The sequence below is a fragment of the Pseudochaenichthys georgianus genome, chromosome 17 (assembly GCF_902827115.2).
Source record: "Pseudochaenichthys georgianus chromosome 17, fPseGeo1.2, whole genome shotgun sequence".
In the NCBI taxonomy this organism is placed as follows: domain Eukaryota; kingdom Metazoa; phylum Chordata; class Actinopteri; order Perciformes; family Channichthyidae; genus Pseudochaenichthys; species Pseudochaenichthys georgianus.
In genome coordinates this window covers 16,122,930-16,140,128 of record NC_047519.1, presented here as the reverse complement: position 1 = coordinate 16,140,128, position 17,199 = coordinate 16,122,930, and the positions used below count along the sequence as shown (strand labels likewise).

The following is a 17,199-nucleotide window of genomic DNA, read 5'->3' as shown; positions in this document are numbered from 1 at the left end:
GTACCCCCAACTGTTACAATGAAGGCTCGATATCAGCTCATGGCATATAGGTGTAAGCAGGGGTAAAGTGCTATTTTTATAGGTTGTGTGTGGACCTCACATAGGGGGGTCCGGGGGCAAGCTCCCCGGGAAGATTTATTTTTAAATATTGAAGTTAAAAGCATCAATCTGGTGCACTTTGAGAGCAACATGAAGAGATCTATGGATACCTCTCTCAACACCCATATGAAACACAACTGTAAACAGATTTACTTTTTCTTTATGGATCTTTTACAAATCACCCTTTTAAACTTTATTATTTTTTTACTGTCATATAGTATTTCATACCTGTTTTTCATTTATTCTCTTTTTATATCTATAATGATCATATAAACGTGTGCCTCAGAAATAATTGTTTACATTAATGGTGACCAAAACGTTTGAGACCCACTGAGATAATACTGAGAGAGTCCTTTAGCTCACTGAGTCTCTCAGTCTGACAGGAGAGAACTCTCCTCCACTTTGTTGTTGAAAAAACTCCTGATATCCGTTAGCGTAGCTCGCTAGCACCAGAAGCTAACAACAACGATCTCCGGTACCGGTGCGCTCTCTCTCGCTCGCGCACACACACAAAATGGCTCCTTTCACACACACAGAGCCAAGCTTTAATGAAACACAGAGACCCAGACGTAATAGTACTGTACTGTGTCATATTATTTTCGAATCAATAATTTTTTTTTTTATCTTTTTTTGTTGTTGTAATAACCATTTTTCCTCCTGGTCTCTCGCGCCCCCCCTGTCATGCCTCTGCGCCCCCCACTTTTGGGAACCACTGCTAAAAACAGGGTTTAAGAAGTTGGAGAAATAATTATTCGAAATAACAATGTGTAATACTTTTCCTGTTTGTGGAAACAGTGCACATAACTGATTTATTATTTCAGAAAAAAACACTGATTGCAAAAATGTATTCCTACAATTTTTTTAAACATTACAACCCATAGTAACCATATATTACTATACTGACAGAAAGTCACACAACTCCCCTTATGGGGCTTTCACACCAACGCGGTTCCAGGGCCGGTTTGGAGCTAGAGCCTGAAAAGCACCGGTTTTTTTAGCTCCTGAATCCAAATTCACTTATGGGGAATTGGGGATATGTATCAGCTGCTTGTGTGACAGTCAGACAGTGAATACTTTACAGCGGCCGCTGCCGTGTGAGCTAACCCGGAGCTAACGGGAGAAGAAACTCTGGTGGAAGAGCAGCACTGCAGCGGTCGGTAAATGCCGCTGAAACACATTAATAAATAATTAACCACAGCACAGAAAAGTATAAGGCTGGAGAAGTTGTTATTTAATTTAATCTGGCTTCGTATGATTAAAAGCAACACGATCATCGTCCCCCATTGTTGTTGTTGTAGTGAGCGACGTAACGCCGTTGGGGAGAAAATCAACGACGTAAACAGTGACGTCATGACGCAGCAGCGGCAGCACCAGTCGGGCTCTGGGCAGTGTGAACAAAATGGGGGCTAAAAATAAAAACCGGTTCCGAACCAGAAAAGCTCTAGCAGGGAGCTAGAACGGGAACCGCGTTGGTGTGAAAGGGGCATTACAGCAATTGGCAGTTTACCTTTACTTCGACAGTCATACACCACTTTGTTCAATTTTAAACAATGCATTCTTAATGTACAGTGGTGTGGTACATTTGCCATAAAAGGCAAGGCAGATATCTCAGGTACTCAAATATTTACCATTTATAACTGCTGTTTGATTACATCATTGTTTACCATCTGATTCTTGCCTTCCTTGTTCCTTTCTACCTCTACCTATTGTCTGCAGCCAGCTCGACAAAATGCTAATCCCCAAGCTCTATATTGTGGACCATTTGCTTTGAAATGTACCTGTTTTACTGTCTTGCCATCAAATTAAACTGTGCTTTTGACTGAGGCACCTGAAACATGAATCAAAAAACCATTGAGTTCCCCAAATTGCGCAAGCAACTACTCTGTGGTAACTATAACATTCAACGATTCAAAAACTCATTAACAAACTGTAACAGATACTGCCAACTTTTTGTAAGTAGAATCGATTGTGCTACGGTGCATAATTATCTCCTGGGACTGCTGCCATATGCTGCCGTTTTCCACTTGTTCTTTGATACACTGCGATGCTTGGGTGGGAGATATTGGAGATCTGACCTTTAATGACCACTGCAGAGTTGAGCAGGGTTTCACAGTCATTAGCTCTCATTTAAGGAAAATAAAATGAGGCGAGAATACAGAGTAGAGTAGATGTCAACTTACAAATCTACAATGTGGAACAGAAGCTTCTCACAGCCAATATTCTAAAGTGAATCGAAGAGGAAGCTCCCAACGTGTAACCGTGAGTTGTTAATTGTTCGTCAGTGTTCTACAGACCCACATCCATATTGATTATTGGGCAGCAGGGTTTACCCTTCACCCTGTGTACAGACGAGAAGTTGTCATTTGTCTTTCAGCTCATTCGTCAGACAATTGCACGGTTGTAAAAAAACAGCTTGATTGGCCAGTCAGTAAACCCTGTCAAGTCTTACTTATATGGACTATAAATCCATCTCACTAACACTGGTAAATTACAGTGAACGCTATAAATAAAACATGCTGTCTGTGAGTTAGATGGCCTATTGTCATCCACAAGGTTAACCATCAAACTCTATCTATGCACAATGCTGTACAGATAACTGATCGCCCACAAGTAAGTATCACTACTTTACATGCCTATATTAAAGCCCCAACCATTACATAATCATATTATTTTAATATTCCTTAAAGAATCACCACTAAGTTGTTTTTAGTGCTTCTCTGATGAGCACTTGTTTTGACCTTTACTAGGAAGCAATGCATCAAATTTGAGCATTCCATATCCACATACACCGCTGGATGAGCAATTAACCTTTGTTAATATAATAGCTATATAAATTGATTATGTGTGATAAATATCCTTCCATCTACAGGTTAAAAGAAAATCTATTTTGTCCATCCCCAAAGTGAAAGATAGAGCAATTCTTCATAGGAATAGTTTGACATTATGGAAAAAAGGCCTTCTTACAAGAGTTAGATGAGAAATCACTTTATTGTCTATATGCGACAATATATGCTTATGCTTATGTTTAAGAAAAAAGTACACACTGCCAACTAGCAGCAACTCTAAAGCTCACTTATTTAAACATGATGTGTTTTTTGTTTAACACATACACAACAGAAATGTGAAACCTGCACGTTGTTTTCTTTTACTTTGGACAAAGCCAAGCTAGCTAATTTATATTTTTGTTTGCTTACAGGCTGTTTCCATTCATCTATTTACCATACACATGACAGTGGTGTCAAACTGCTCATCTCTTTGCAGGAAAGCTTACATGCTTTTCCAAAATACAATTCCTTAAAGTTCAAAAACAAATTTTAAGGGGCCAAATCACTGGTGATAAGAAAATATTGACCAATTAATATCATGTCACAAAAGGTTCTCTTGTCAAAATTGCTACTTGATTCCAAATAAAAAGTTGGTGTGAAATCCTCCAAATCTGTAACCAAAAGCATCCACAGATAAATCTAGGGGTGAATCCTATTCACTCCCTGTGGACACAGAACAGAAGCTATTAAATCATCCCATTGATTACCTCCATTCTCTGTGTGTATGTGGTGTGTGACGGATTGCGAAGGGGGAGCCAAGCGCTACGTGTTAATGGGACCCTCTGTCAGCAAAGCAGACTCCTCATTCATCAGGCGTTATTATACAATAAACCCCCACACGTGCACACACAGAGGAGGAAAATGCATCACACAACATAAGGGAGCAGAGTGAGACTGTACCCGCACGTCTAGGAGGATAGAGTTTGTTTATATCTGACACACACCTAGAATGGAGCAGGGTGATGAGGATTATTATCACTCGTCTGGGTTCAGACAGCCAGTACTGATGACAGAGGCTGAGTCAATGTTTTCCTAAAGCCCAGGACAGACTGGTCCTCGCACTATTTTTCCTATGTCAAAATGTTTCATCTTGAAAATGCTCGAGTAAAGCGTGTTTTTGTTATTTACCAATGCCCAGGGTGTGATGTGAGTAAAACTAAATGCAAGTGGACTGCTCACATACAGAAACCTCATTGGGAACTGTGAGGAAAGAGGCCAAGGCGTGTTATCATCAAGTGCTTACCAACAGGGGCTGGAGCTAGAATATAAAACAGTCTGGAGAGTTTCAGATTTCTGTCTGAGCTGGAGGTGGGGGGGGGGGGGGGGGGCATTAATGTGCCCGCATCATCGGGGAGATCAAAACAGACCAGACAAAACTAGATAAGACACGGGGAAGGCGAAAGAGAAGAAAATAAATGAGAATATATAACGCAAAATCTGAGAAGACAATAGGCTAAACTAAACTACACTATAGAAAAACAATCCTTCATCATCATGCATCACAATCAAGGAGCGTTCACTGGGGAGAAAAAAACAGACAACCACATTTGTGTCTACCATTCAGCTTTGTAAACTTACTAGCATGTTACTATCTACTAGTACCACAGCAATTACCTGATTAATAAAGTTGTCAAGAAACAAGGGCCATTATTTGTGTTTGAATGGTGCCTTGAGCTAAACGTCAGAATGCTAAAACATGTTAACATGCTGATGTTAAGCAGGTATAATGTTTATCACAATCAACCTCTTAGTTAAGCATCTTGCTGAGATGTGCTAATTGGCAGGACAGTTAAAGTAGGCTAGTAGACTATGGCTCACGCTGATATAAATGTAATAAATTAGTCGATATGTTTTGCAAACCAAAGTATAGGAAACATTTAAATGTTGACTTTATGATGGTGCTGGTGGAAACCCAAATGTCAATCGAATGGTGTCTCGGAACAGGAAATGTCAGGGGCTCATCCACTAGTTCTTACTCTTTCACTTAAATCCTAAAAACTTAGATCTTATATTTAAAACTTTATCCAAAACCTTTCCCCTCTATGACCTCTCGAGGTTTATTAGAGGGTAACAGGTTGCAGAGAGGCCTATCCCGGCCGGGGAGTGTGGAACGTAGTCACAGACCTACTCCTCACCTCTGACCAATTCCAATTAAGGTTCCAGTGGGGACCTTTCTCCCTGCGCATGCCTCTCCACCTCTGCTTCTTACTTGCTACCATTTTCCCTCAACCTATCCTAAGGGAGTGCATGTATGTAGACACGTTAGTTTAGCTGCTATAGGCTTGGACTGTTGAGGGGGGCACCTTACTCCGTCTTTCTGTCTGTTTGTACCTGTGTACTCTCATGTTCCGATTAACCCAGTTTCCCCCAAATCTCTTTTTTGTGTCCATATCTACGCCGGGATCCTGAGTCGAGGCTAATCCTGTTGCTGTGGTCGTGTGTCCTGGATCCTCTATCTATCCTGAGTACTGGATCTGAGTCCTGGACTTTGAGTCGTGGCTGAACCAGTCTCTGCGGTCCTGCCTGACTCTCACCATACTACTTCCCTGATGGCTCCCACAAGATTGCTGACATCCTCGTGGATTCATCTTCTTATTATAGACACATGCATTTCCAAACATTTGGCCTTTCCAAACATTTGGTCTATCTATGCTGTAAAATGTATTATCTCTTCGATTCACACACGGCATCTATTGCACGTCTGTCCGTCCTGGGAGAGGGATCCCTCCTCTGTTGCTCTCCCTGAGGTTTCTCCCATTTTCCCCTTTAAACTGTGGGTTTTCTCTGGAAGTTTTTCCTTGTACGATGTGAGGGTCTAAGGACAGAGGGTGTCATATTGTCATACCCCCTTGAAAACGAGATGGTGCATCTCAAGGGGTTTATCCCAATGAATAAAAATGTCTATATATATACTGATATTCTGTACAAACTGTGAAGTCCACTGAGACAAATGTAACATTTGTGATATTGGGCTAAATAAACATTGATTGATTGATTGATTGACTAGGGACCATGAATGCCCCAGGTATTGAGATATTTCGCTTGGTATTAAAGTGTTGGAATATCTTGGTCAGTGTATATTTTGGTCATTGGATTTCCTTTTCACAAATGGATATTCAAAAATAAAAAACCACTGGATATTTAATTTTCGTTTTAAAATTGAAAAACCAAAATTGGTCAAAAAGGGATTTACTAAACTTAAAAAACGGGATGATTTTTATTTTCTACTTCTCAAAACAAAAAATTAAATCACTAGAAAACAGAAACAAAAAAACTACAGTTTTTTCATATTCTGCTACCGGAAGTTACCTTACGCAGACAAAACTCACGGAAGTGATTTCAAAACAAAAGCACTCGTATGGTAAAATCACACTTTGAATCACTACAGTATCCTGTTGAAGGAACGGTGATTATTATAAACAAGGGGAATTTAGCGATCACAATGAAAACGGCCAAGACACACTTTGAGCCCAGAAAACAGGAAAACTTAGTTGACAGGTAACCTAGTTGACAATTTGTATGACATGTAGATGTCAGACTCATTACACATCATTATCAATTGCATTTTGCACTTCTGTCTTGAAATAAACATAGTGCTGATGGTTAATAATGTCAATGTGTCCAGTCAACTATATTATTTGCGTCAAATGTTTGACTTTCATTGTCAACTATGTTGCACCTCATTTTTTCAAATGTAAAATATCTAAAATAGTGCTTCTGATATCCTTGTAGTATAATGTACATCTACACAGGTTGGAGTTTTACATGACATCTCTTAAAACTATCAAAATGACCTGTATGGTAGTTTTATGATAACAAATATCCCTATCCTTAATGACAGTGCTGAAGATATCACATGGAAAACAAAAACTTTAACACAATTATTTTTTAAACTTCTAAAGATCATTGTATGGTAGAATAGACTCAAGAGCCTTTCAAATTGGATTTCATTTGAAGTGCAGGACTTAATCAAATGATTGTAATGACATCAAGTTTGTCCGTAACATAGTTGACAAACTGAGTAGTGAAAACATCCTTTCCCTTAAAAATAATTAAATAAAAAAATGTTTAAGCTTTGCAACTAGTTACACTGAGGAATATACTAACTTGAACCACTGATTGTTCTATTGAGAAAGAACACTGTTTTTGTACTGTTTTGTTGATGTGAAATGTACCCCAAATTGTAGAATGATATAGAGCAGATGTTTTCAATATATATATAACCTGGCCGGCTTAGCCAGTGTGTATTTCTTCAAGCACCACAAGATTCAGAGTTTCTAAAGTACAATTCTGGGCCATTTATTGTGTAATTTCTCCAAACACATACAGTAGAAATGCCTGTTTTGAAGCCTTAAAATTGTGCAGGAAAAGGACTTTACATTGTATTATACTTAAAGACAGGGCTATTCAGTTAAGAAAAAAGGAAAGCAAATTGAAGAGAAAAAAGAAGAGAAAGAAGGAAAGCAAATTGTTATAATGGGTGATGTAACATTAATGACAGACATGAGGTCCTTGGCACTCAGACTCTAGAGGGGTCATTTTGTGATCATGGGGCATAACCATGGGGCATTGGGGCATCACCCTTACAGCATCAGGACAATATCATATGGAGTCAGACACTGGAAGTGTGCTGGAGGCGTTGACTGGGACTGATGGAAGGATGAGGATATTGAGACTGAAAAATCGGCGAGGAACGAACTAGCGGCTGAGAAATAATCATATATTAAAAGACAGCAGCATCATAAGAGGCCAACCATGTGACATAGTGTGTCACTTTGCTGAAGGATATTTGTGACCAGCTATCCAGGCCAGACTCTAAAGACTTTCCCAGGTGTAAAATGCTGCTGCCGGGAGTACTGACTGGAAGTATTGCTGACATCATTTATACCATATCCTCTTAAAATACTCTGTCCAACAATATCAGTCTCAGGAAGAAATATGTTTTTAATGCTCATTAAAAGAAAAACATGCATTCTTGTTCTCATGAGGGGACATTGACAGAGGATTAATGGAAAAGTACACAGTAAGTACTTCATAGTACTTGTGGGGGTAGTTTCACTAGTACTGAGTCCAACAGGATCAATCTCACGAAGAACTAATGGCAACAAAAAAGAATTCCCTCATCAAATTTAGCAGAAGTGGCTTGATGTTGTTCACAGCAGGGGAATTTCACAGAGTATTTCTCAAAGAATACGCGGTAAAAGTACTTCAATGTATTTGTAGTAGTAGGCTTACTAATACAAAGTCAAACAGTATCAATTTCATTAAGAACTAATGGTAACATTTTATTTGTTATCACTCATCAAAGATAGCGTGCAGAAGAACATGCATTATGGAGCCTACTATGGAGGCGACTTTGACAGAGGATTACTCAGTAAAAGTACTTCATTTTATTTCTGGTAGAAGTCAAACTAGTACCGAGTCCAACAGTGTCAGTTTTCCTAAGAACTTGAGGTAAAACAAATGTGTATCACTCGTCAAATATAGCAAGAAAAATGAAGAGCAGCTGATTTGAAAAGACAAACGCGAGAGACGGCTGAGTGACCGCAGTGCAGAATCGCTGTATAGTTTAAATCTCCTAACAATGTTGTCCATTTTCTGACATAGGTTTATTATATGTACAGCCCTTAATAACATCCATGTTCTGGGCTCAATGTGTGTCTTGGCCGTTTTCGTTGTGATCGCTAAATTCCCCTTGTTTATAATATTATCACCATTCCAAGCAAACGAGTGCTTTTGTTTTGAAATCACTTCCATGAGTTTCGCCTCGCCCGTCGCTCAAAGGACCATTTGACCATTTAGTAAGGTAAAAAGCAAAAACGCCTCGCAGACGCTCTTCCGTTTATTTGTTTAATAAAGAAAAACAAATGGACCGTAGATCCCGTAGATACACTCATCTGCGTTCTTATTTTGTAAGGTAACTTCCGGTAGCAGAATATGAAAAAACTGTAGTTGTTTTGTTTCTGTTTTCTAGTGATTTTATTTTTTGTTTTGAGAAGTAGAACATGAAAATCATCCCGTTTTTTAATTGATTTTGTGAAAAGAAAATCCAATGACCAAAACATACACTGACCCATCTTCCTGTACTGACTGAGTCACCAATTTGCCATCCCTCACAATAGTTTGATGGGTTTTCTGTTTATAGGACGGATATATTGATGTTCTCCAAAGTGCAGATTTGGATGACCACCTGAGCTTCACCAGCCCTCTGTGCCCAAATAAGCAGCCCTATTCCTCCTGGCCACCAATCAGACCTCAGTATCCGAAACAGCTCATTGACCTCTTGGCCCAGGAAATACCGAGAGCTCTTTCCAGTCGAATCTCCCTGGCGCATCAATGGGATGTGACAGTATAATTAGTCGACGAGAGAGAACTAATTGACAGCGTGATCAACTCGCCTGCTGCGGGTCACGCCATGGCATTGGCACTTCATCACCGCTAATGATATAATGCTGTGTGCATGTGCGTGCGAGTGTAAACTTGGATAGGTTTGTGTTTATAGACAACAGCCTCAGGTGGCACAGGGATCAACACTGTTTTTTGTGTTTGAATGGGTAAAAGGGTCAAATATTAAGTATGACCTGTGGCTGAGGAGCAGCAACACAGGGATTGATATGTCATTAATTAATTAAAAAAGCTGTTAGTGCATGTAATAACATGTATATTGCACATGCTGCTTGTGGTGTACACACAATCCAAACAGGTTAGATAATGCTGTTTAACATAATCCCAGGGTAAGATCAATGTTGTTTCCCCATAAAATGTATCAACAATACTGCATAATCTCAAAATGTCCACAGACAGTGTTTTAGGTGTTGTTTTTTTATTCTAGTTGAATCGTATTCTGGTTGGTTGGATTTGTTTAGGCAGATTTGATCAAAAATAAGTCCTACTCGGGTGTGGAAAAAAACATTTGTACATAAAGTCTTCAGAGGAAGTGGTCTTGGCATGGTCGCTAAATATCTATTATTGTAACCTGTAATGGCTCACCTAATGTTAATCCACCAGAAATGGGGTAATAACTTAAAAGCCTATAATCATAATAAGAAAATAAAGAGTTTCTTTAGACTGCCAATGTTTCTGGAGCTCCACCAAGCAGAGGTGTCTAAAATAAAAACCTGACACTACTTTACTAGAAATCGGATCCATTAGACTGAATGACATATTGGACTCTTCTATGTTAGGTCTACAATAAAAATGTATACCCCAAATGGGAAAATTAATGTCAAGAAAAGAGTCAAACTTGAGCTCAATTTTCAATCAGGTAAAAAGTAAGTTAAGTGAAAGCAATCTTTTGTAATACTTGAGCCCAGTTATGCCAAGTTTAGTCAAAAGCACCACTTGATGAAGCTGTTATGTGGATGAAAGAACACATGTGAAGCGTAATGCTCTGTAATTTAAAATAATGATCAACTCCTGTTGTACATTCTGACCCGATATTTTCAGCTGCTTTGAAGAGCACATTAAAGCTATTTGATGCTATTCCTAGAGAAAAACATCAAATGAAACTGCCACTCTCCGACAACCTTATCCAACCAACTGGTCTCTCGGCTACAGGGTAATGGAAAGAATATGACACACAGACAGAGAGTTGGAAAACAATAGGGACAGAGAAAATGAAAAAGTGGAATATAATACAAAGAGCGAGGGATAATGGTCGAGAGAAAGAGACGGGGAACCACTGAAGAGCGGAGTCAGAATATGACACAGAGAGGGAGCTCTGCAGAGGGGGGCTTGAAAGAGGGGATGCCAGAGATAGCATTGGAAATCCTGTCATTTTATCCACCCAATAAACACATTCTCAACTCAGTCAATATAATCCATCTATTTCCAAGCCCTGCATATTATCTGTTATCTTTTCTGACCACAATGGCCAGCCCTCTTGTAGACATAGCTGTTAGATAATAGAGCCACCCATAAAGAAACACAATACAAAGAAAGGAAAGCAATAATCATTTTAGGTATGTAAAACCCTCAAACAAAAAAGCTGCCATTGCTTGACTCACAAACTAAAGCCAAAGTGTGATTGTTAATTTACTCAGGCGCATTTTAAAGAATTGATATGCAAAAGATTACTAAATCAGTCAGATTTTGTTTTATACATGTTCTCTTTCAATCTTCACAGTTACCTTTAGTTGACTTATTCACATCTATTTAATTCACATTCTCATCACAACTACTGACACTGCACTTTTGAAAGCATACTGTATAGTCATATAAATAAACTCCAAAGTAGCATTAAGATGTGTCACTTCAATGTGTTTTCTACCATTCAAAGAACAGTCATGATGGATGATTAAAAAAAGCCTCATTTAAATGTTTTGATTTTATTTCACTATACTTTGATCATCAATCACTGCCAGTTGAGTTTTCCTTGCACACAAATATGCACAACTTTTAGGAGTTATGCCTCCTCTTTCATCACTGTGAAACTAAAATGCATTAGTCACACCAAGTGAGGTATAAAATTGGCTTATTGTGATGCTGATGTGATGATTTATATAAAAGCAAACTTATACATTCAAGGAAAACCTGCATAAATACACAACAATTAAGAATCATAACAAATGCATATGTTGTGTTCTGTAGTAGCTGTTTTACCAAACAGGAACATTTATTTATTAATGATTGCTGATTTATCAAGGTTTAATATGGACAGTACTGGAGGCAGAAGTCTATTACAAGCTGATAATATTTGAGTTGCTTAGCGAATGTTTGCTTACATGACAAAGTCCAAAAATCCCCAAAGATATAAATGGGACTTTAGGTGCTAAGCCCTTCAATATGTTCACAAGCTGGTCCCTAAAAGATGCTTAGCGAAAGTCCCAGAAGCATTTTGAGCAAACGCAGCAGCAATAAGCATCCAATTATTACTCTTTTTGTAATAGTGTATGTTTTTAAGTTGATAACATGTTATATTTGAACACCCTGAAGCATCAACAGCACATTTTACCTTCAAAGTGTGTCTCCCAATCCATTACCTTCTGGATTACCAAACATCAAGCTACCTATTATTTAGCTTCCGTGTTAAATGTGTGAAGTTCCGCATGGAAGCTATATGCCACGTTACATTTGCAATAACCCAGATGAGCTAAAATCCTGTTTATGAGAAACATGAATAATATGATAGCTAAAAAGCTGAGCAGGAATCCTGAGATAGAAAAAAACATCTGTTGTGTAAACTCTGTTGCTATGGTAATATCCACAATATTCTGTTTATACAAGGGTAGATGTCAAACCTGAACAAATATGACCTTAACTAGGTCAGGGGCTTCTGTATTTACTAGCACACGAGTGCAGGTTTACAAAAGAAGCCATTTTTCTGCAGAGAGCCGTTTCATGCATTGATCCTGTATTAAGAGTTTAGTGGGTGTTGCAGCCATTCGTTTGTCAGTCAACTGGAACTGTATAGGCATTTAGAGAAAGGGCTGGCAACATATCAATGTTATATCGATAAAGATATACAAGACTATATATCCTCTTCAGTAGCAACCCAGTCTTACGGCATTTCGTGTTATAGTCACAACATTTAATCTATTGATTCGTGTTCACCAACACGATTTTGGTGCTGCCTTGAATGCAGCACATCATGATGATGCCGAGATCACCCAAAACCCCTGACTATTCTCTCAACTCAGTATTTACATTCTTTAATTCAAAGAAAATCAGTAATATCTTTAAAAACTACAAGTCCCTGTCTATCAGCTGTGCACCGTTATGGTGTAAATATAGCCTATCTACCAATTGGATCAAATATAAAAGTCACCCGAATTATTATTGATACTGCAAGGAGACGTATTGTGTGAAGAGAAATTTAAGATGTTGTTTAATTGCTGATATATTTATGATCCACGTCACATATTCAGTTTCGGCCGCAGTTCTTTGAATTTGTCTAGAAGTCTTCTAATCAGGGCTCTATAAATAAAGAACTAAGGCAGATGTGTAATATTGAATGCAGCCGAACCGTGTATTACAATGCTGTTATGTGATGACTTTCCAAGAGAAAAACAAGTACACTCGGAATAAAGTATTATTTTCTTTTTTTTTTAAAGAAATTCGGATTTCATATCGCATAAACATCATATCCCAACGTGCATTGCGGCTAAAACATCCAATCACTGAGCTTCAACCATAGCTGAGGATCTTGGGTAATCAGTTCAGTGGGTGTGTATCGCCTACGTCTGTTTCCGGTGACTTTATTTTGAAATTCAGTTCTTGACGGACGGCAAAAAAGCCCGATATTATAGAATTAAATAAATAAAAAGAAGGATAATTGTGTATTATTGTTGAGTAAATAACAGTGTGTTATTTACAAAAGAATACAGATTTCAGTATTCTGAGGCTCTGAGAATCATTTATTTTCCTCGCGGCTGGCAAAAAAAGTCCAACATTATAGAATTTAAAATAAAAACAATAATCGTGGCTTGATATTGATTAAGAAAATGTTTTTATGAACCACACAGCTTCCAGTCTTCCAAGACCCGACCGGACTAAAAGACGTGGTGTCGGCACGAAACATACTACCAATAGAAATACATTGCTTTTAAAATCGTTCTGTGTGACACGAAAAAAAGGGGAAAATCGTGTTGGTGAACACGAATCAATAGATTAAATGTCGTGACTATAACACGAAATGCCGTGAGACTGGGTTGTCTGTAGATATTACACTACTGCATACTGTGCCTTGTCTTGGCTTTAAAGGCTGCATTAAAGTAAAGTGATGTACTTTTCTAAATGTATTGATTTTATACTATGCAACAAAAAATGGTGTTAGTTAAACAAACCTGCTTTATTATTGTGTCTGAGTAGTTTGTGAATTATTTCCTCTGTGAACTTTTCCTGATTTGTAGTGCTGTCTACATGTATCTGTCTTTTCCCAGAGATGACTGAATAACCTGAAGTGAATGGAACATTTTGTTGGTAGAATTAGATGTAGCTGGTGATGGAGTCAGTTAAGGAGGAGTCAGTGTTTTGTATTGAAGATATATAACTCTAATGTTGCTGGTCAGCTGATGCAAGAAGCTCTTGAATGAGACAAAGCAATTAAAACTTGTTACGGCACAGGAAGCAAGTAGTTATAAATGTGACATTTGGTCATTATCTTAGTGTTGATTTAAGACCGGCTTGTAGAAATTAGTCCATATGGTGCATATGATATATAAGGAGGGCCGTTAACAGCATCTAAGCTAAATGCAAGACCATTGAGAGTTACAACACAGACTGGAAGATTTTTGCATCGTAGATCCTGAGAGAATACAGATAAACGCACGCTGCAGAGGAAACATAACACAGAGCCAAGGGATGCTGATAGTATTAAAATGGGACTCCAGTATTTATTTTGTGCCACATTGGTAACATTCAGACAGTCCCTCAGCCAGCTATATGAAAAGGCTCAGGCACATCCCAGAACGGCCATTGTGGACCTTTAATTACAGTCTGAGCCTGGAAGATGGAGGACCCCGGTGTGCACTGTAACTGCACTTTATCTCGCCCGGTCACCTGCATTTTACCTAATTGCATATTATGTCGGAACAATAGCCAACTGTTGCTGCTTTGTGCGGGTAATATCTAACTCGACTGTATCTCATATCTCAAGAGAGGAGAGAATTCAAGGGGTGAAAATGTCAACAGCCTCAGGAGACTGTTGAACATGCTACCCAGAGAAGGGCCGTGTAGTGCATTATGCATGGCAGGATGGTGTAATTAGATGGCTGGAAATTCTACAACCCATGGCTTATTCCAGATAGTCTTGCATGTTGGGAGTCCTACAACAAGATACTCATTTACAAAGCTACTGTAGCCTAACCTGACCTCTGACTTTTGTTAAGAAGCAAAAATCAAAAGGTTACTCCCCTTAGAGTTGTAATGTCATTAGATCTAACCAAACAGTTTTCAAAATATATCTTGCTTTTGAGGCTGTCCTCAACAGGAAAACGATTGTAGCCTACTGGTCGTTTGGACCAATCCTCAAAATGACCTATGATCCAGAGGGACCTCTTGCATCTATATAAAGCTTTTGTCTGTCACAAGGAAATGTATTTGTACAATGACATCTTAATAGCACTACATATGGGATGTGGTTTGGGTAGATGGTTAGGTGTATCAAGCTTTGACATTTCACTTTTTACCAAACATTGGTAACTTTTTAGCAATGACATAATCTTCCCATAAGACTTTAAGTTAATTAACATCAGAGAAGGTATTGGTAGAGTTGATCATCAGACAAGATGGGAACCCATATGGAGTGAGAAGTTTGTTCATGACCTTTATGTGTATTATCATCAATGTCACCAAGTCAGAATTCTTGAACACGAAAAGTCTGTTAGAGCACATTCACAATCACTAAAGAGAGTGCAGAAGAAAAAAATGTTGTCTAGTTGCAAATGCAAAAAACATAATGCCGGTTGCCAGCAGTGCCTCAGCAGATTGCAATCACCAAAGAAAGTAACACTAAATAAATGCAGCGCTCTGTGTCTGGCTGCAACCGATAATATTTTTCAGTGAAATTCTGTTGCTTTTGAATAAATAGCTCCGCATGAGCTGCCAAACTGGAGCGAGGACAGTGAGTGACGGGAGATATGAGTTCTGTCTGGGTCTGATGTTCATGAATTCAGCGGAGGTAGAGTAACGCTTCATCTTCCTCCCCTCTGCCATTCAGACAGAGAGAGAAGCACGAGACCCTTTGATGCGAGTGATTAAAGCCCAGCAGGACGAGGCGCAGCTCGCCATCTCTGTTACCCCGTCCATATGCTCCAGACAAATGGTTAGAGAGAGAGAGAGAGGCAGAGAGAGAAGCAAAAGTCTCCTGTGACCCACTAAATTGGTCAGATTGACTGCCAGTGTGGGAAGCGGCCATTTTGACTTGGAGCCAGAAGTTAATGAGAAGCGAGGGGGAGGACATGTTGGTTCTCTGTGTGAGACTGGGCAGTTTTTCCAGAACTGCCCAGAGACAGATAACATCTCTAGAGGTATTCGTATTTCTCTCAGCAGATAAATAATCCATGTGTCAAAACTCTCCAATGCTGCCGATCATGTGGATAGAAATCTCGGCAAGCAGAATGTCAAAAATGATTGGCTGTGATACATCTCTCTTATGGTGCTGTAAAAGGCTTTTGAGCCTTCCTTCGAAACAAAATGAAAGAGAAGTCTTTTGAAAGACAAGAAAACGTCTAAAACAGCAGACTTCACAGAGTGGAATGATCAGTCATCTTTTCAGCAAAGCAAGTAAAAACAAAAGCTGATGTTCACCGACCTTCCACATCTCCTCTTTTTTCCAGTTATCAAGTGCCGAAATATTGAGCCTGTCAAGAGCTATAAATACATGTTGCTGTCAATAGACACAAACACCTTTTGGGATAAGTGCTCAGTGGCCATTTATTATAAGACAGCAGTGCTTTTGGTTTAGCAGTACGGCGGTTTGTATACTCAAGCCCAACCTTCAACGTACAGGGGTCCCTGTCCTGTGAATGCAGCTTCATCAGAACACACTGTATGGATATTAAAGTAGGTAAAATAGCTTAATGTCTGTATACTATTAGCTTTAGGCTTTGAGCAACATTTAGCACAGGAAGCTGATTGGCGGTGCAACTCTGTCGCGAGGCAGCGAAATGCCTCTTCAGTCTCCAGCAGTAGGATTGTGTGCTCTTTTACACTATCACTGTTCAGAATATATATAAAGAAACATGCTTTTATAGCTTTTTTTCCTTTTATTGAACCAAACTCACACTAATTTGCAATTCCTAAACCGGGGTATTGACCAGACTATAGGCGCGTTCACACCGCAGTACTTTTCCCACTTTAGTTCCGATATAGTTCCAAAATGTTGCGTTCACACCAAAAAGAGCCGGAACTAAAATTAGTTCATGAGAACCTTTTCACCCCCTTTTCCGTCCCTGCTAAAGAGCAGGGACTTTCGTGGGAGAAAAAGGTTCCTATGTCTGATTGGCTGGGCGGATTGCAAACCACGCCCCGTAAAACTCCCAAAAAGTGTTGTGAAGCCGCCATTTTATTATCCTCGCATTAGCATTATTAGCATTGGCCCAGCGCAGAAACGCAGAGAGACTAACTTATGGCAACACAAAATAAAACATGGGCGCGGTAGATGAGGAGGTGTCGGCGTTCTGGCGATTTACTCGGAAGTCCCCAACTCCGGGGTCTTCCTCCCGGGGACTTTGGGCGGCAGTATACACCGTGAAGTGTTTGCGGCCTGCCAGTAAACCCAAAGCAGAAGAAGAAGAAGTGACGTCAGCGGCTTCATTTGCCTAATCCTCCCCCA

The 17,199-nt window shown here is 39.3% G+C and overlaps 1 protein-coding gene across 4 annotated transcripts in view; it reads right to left on the bottom strand.

Moving 5' to 3' along the window:
• ctnnd2b (catenin (cadherin-associated protein), delta 2b) overlaps nucleotides 1–17,199 on the bottom strand; it is a 218,098-nt gene that overhangs the window by 93,530 nt on the left and 107,369 nt on the right. The gene's annotated exons all lie outside the window — the stretch shown is intronic.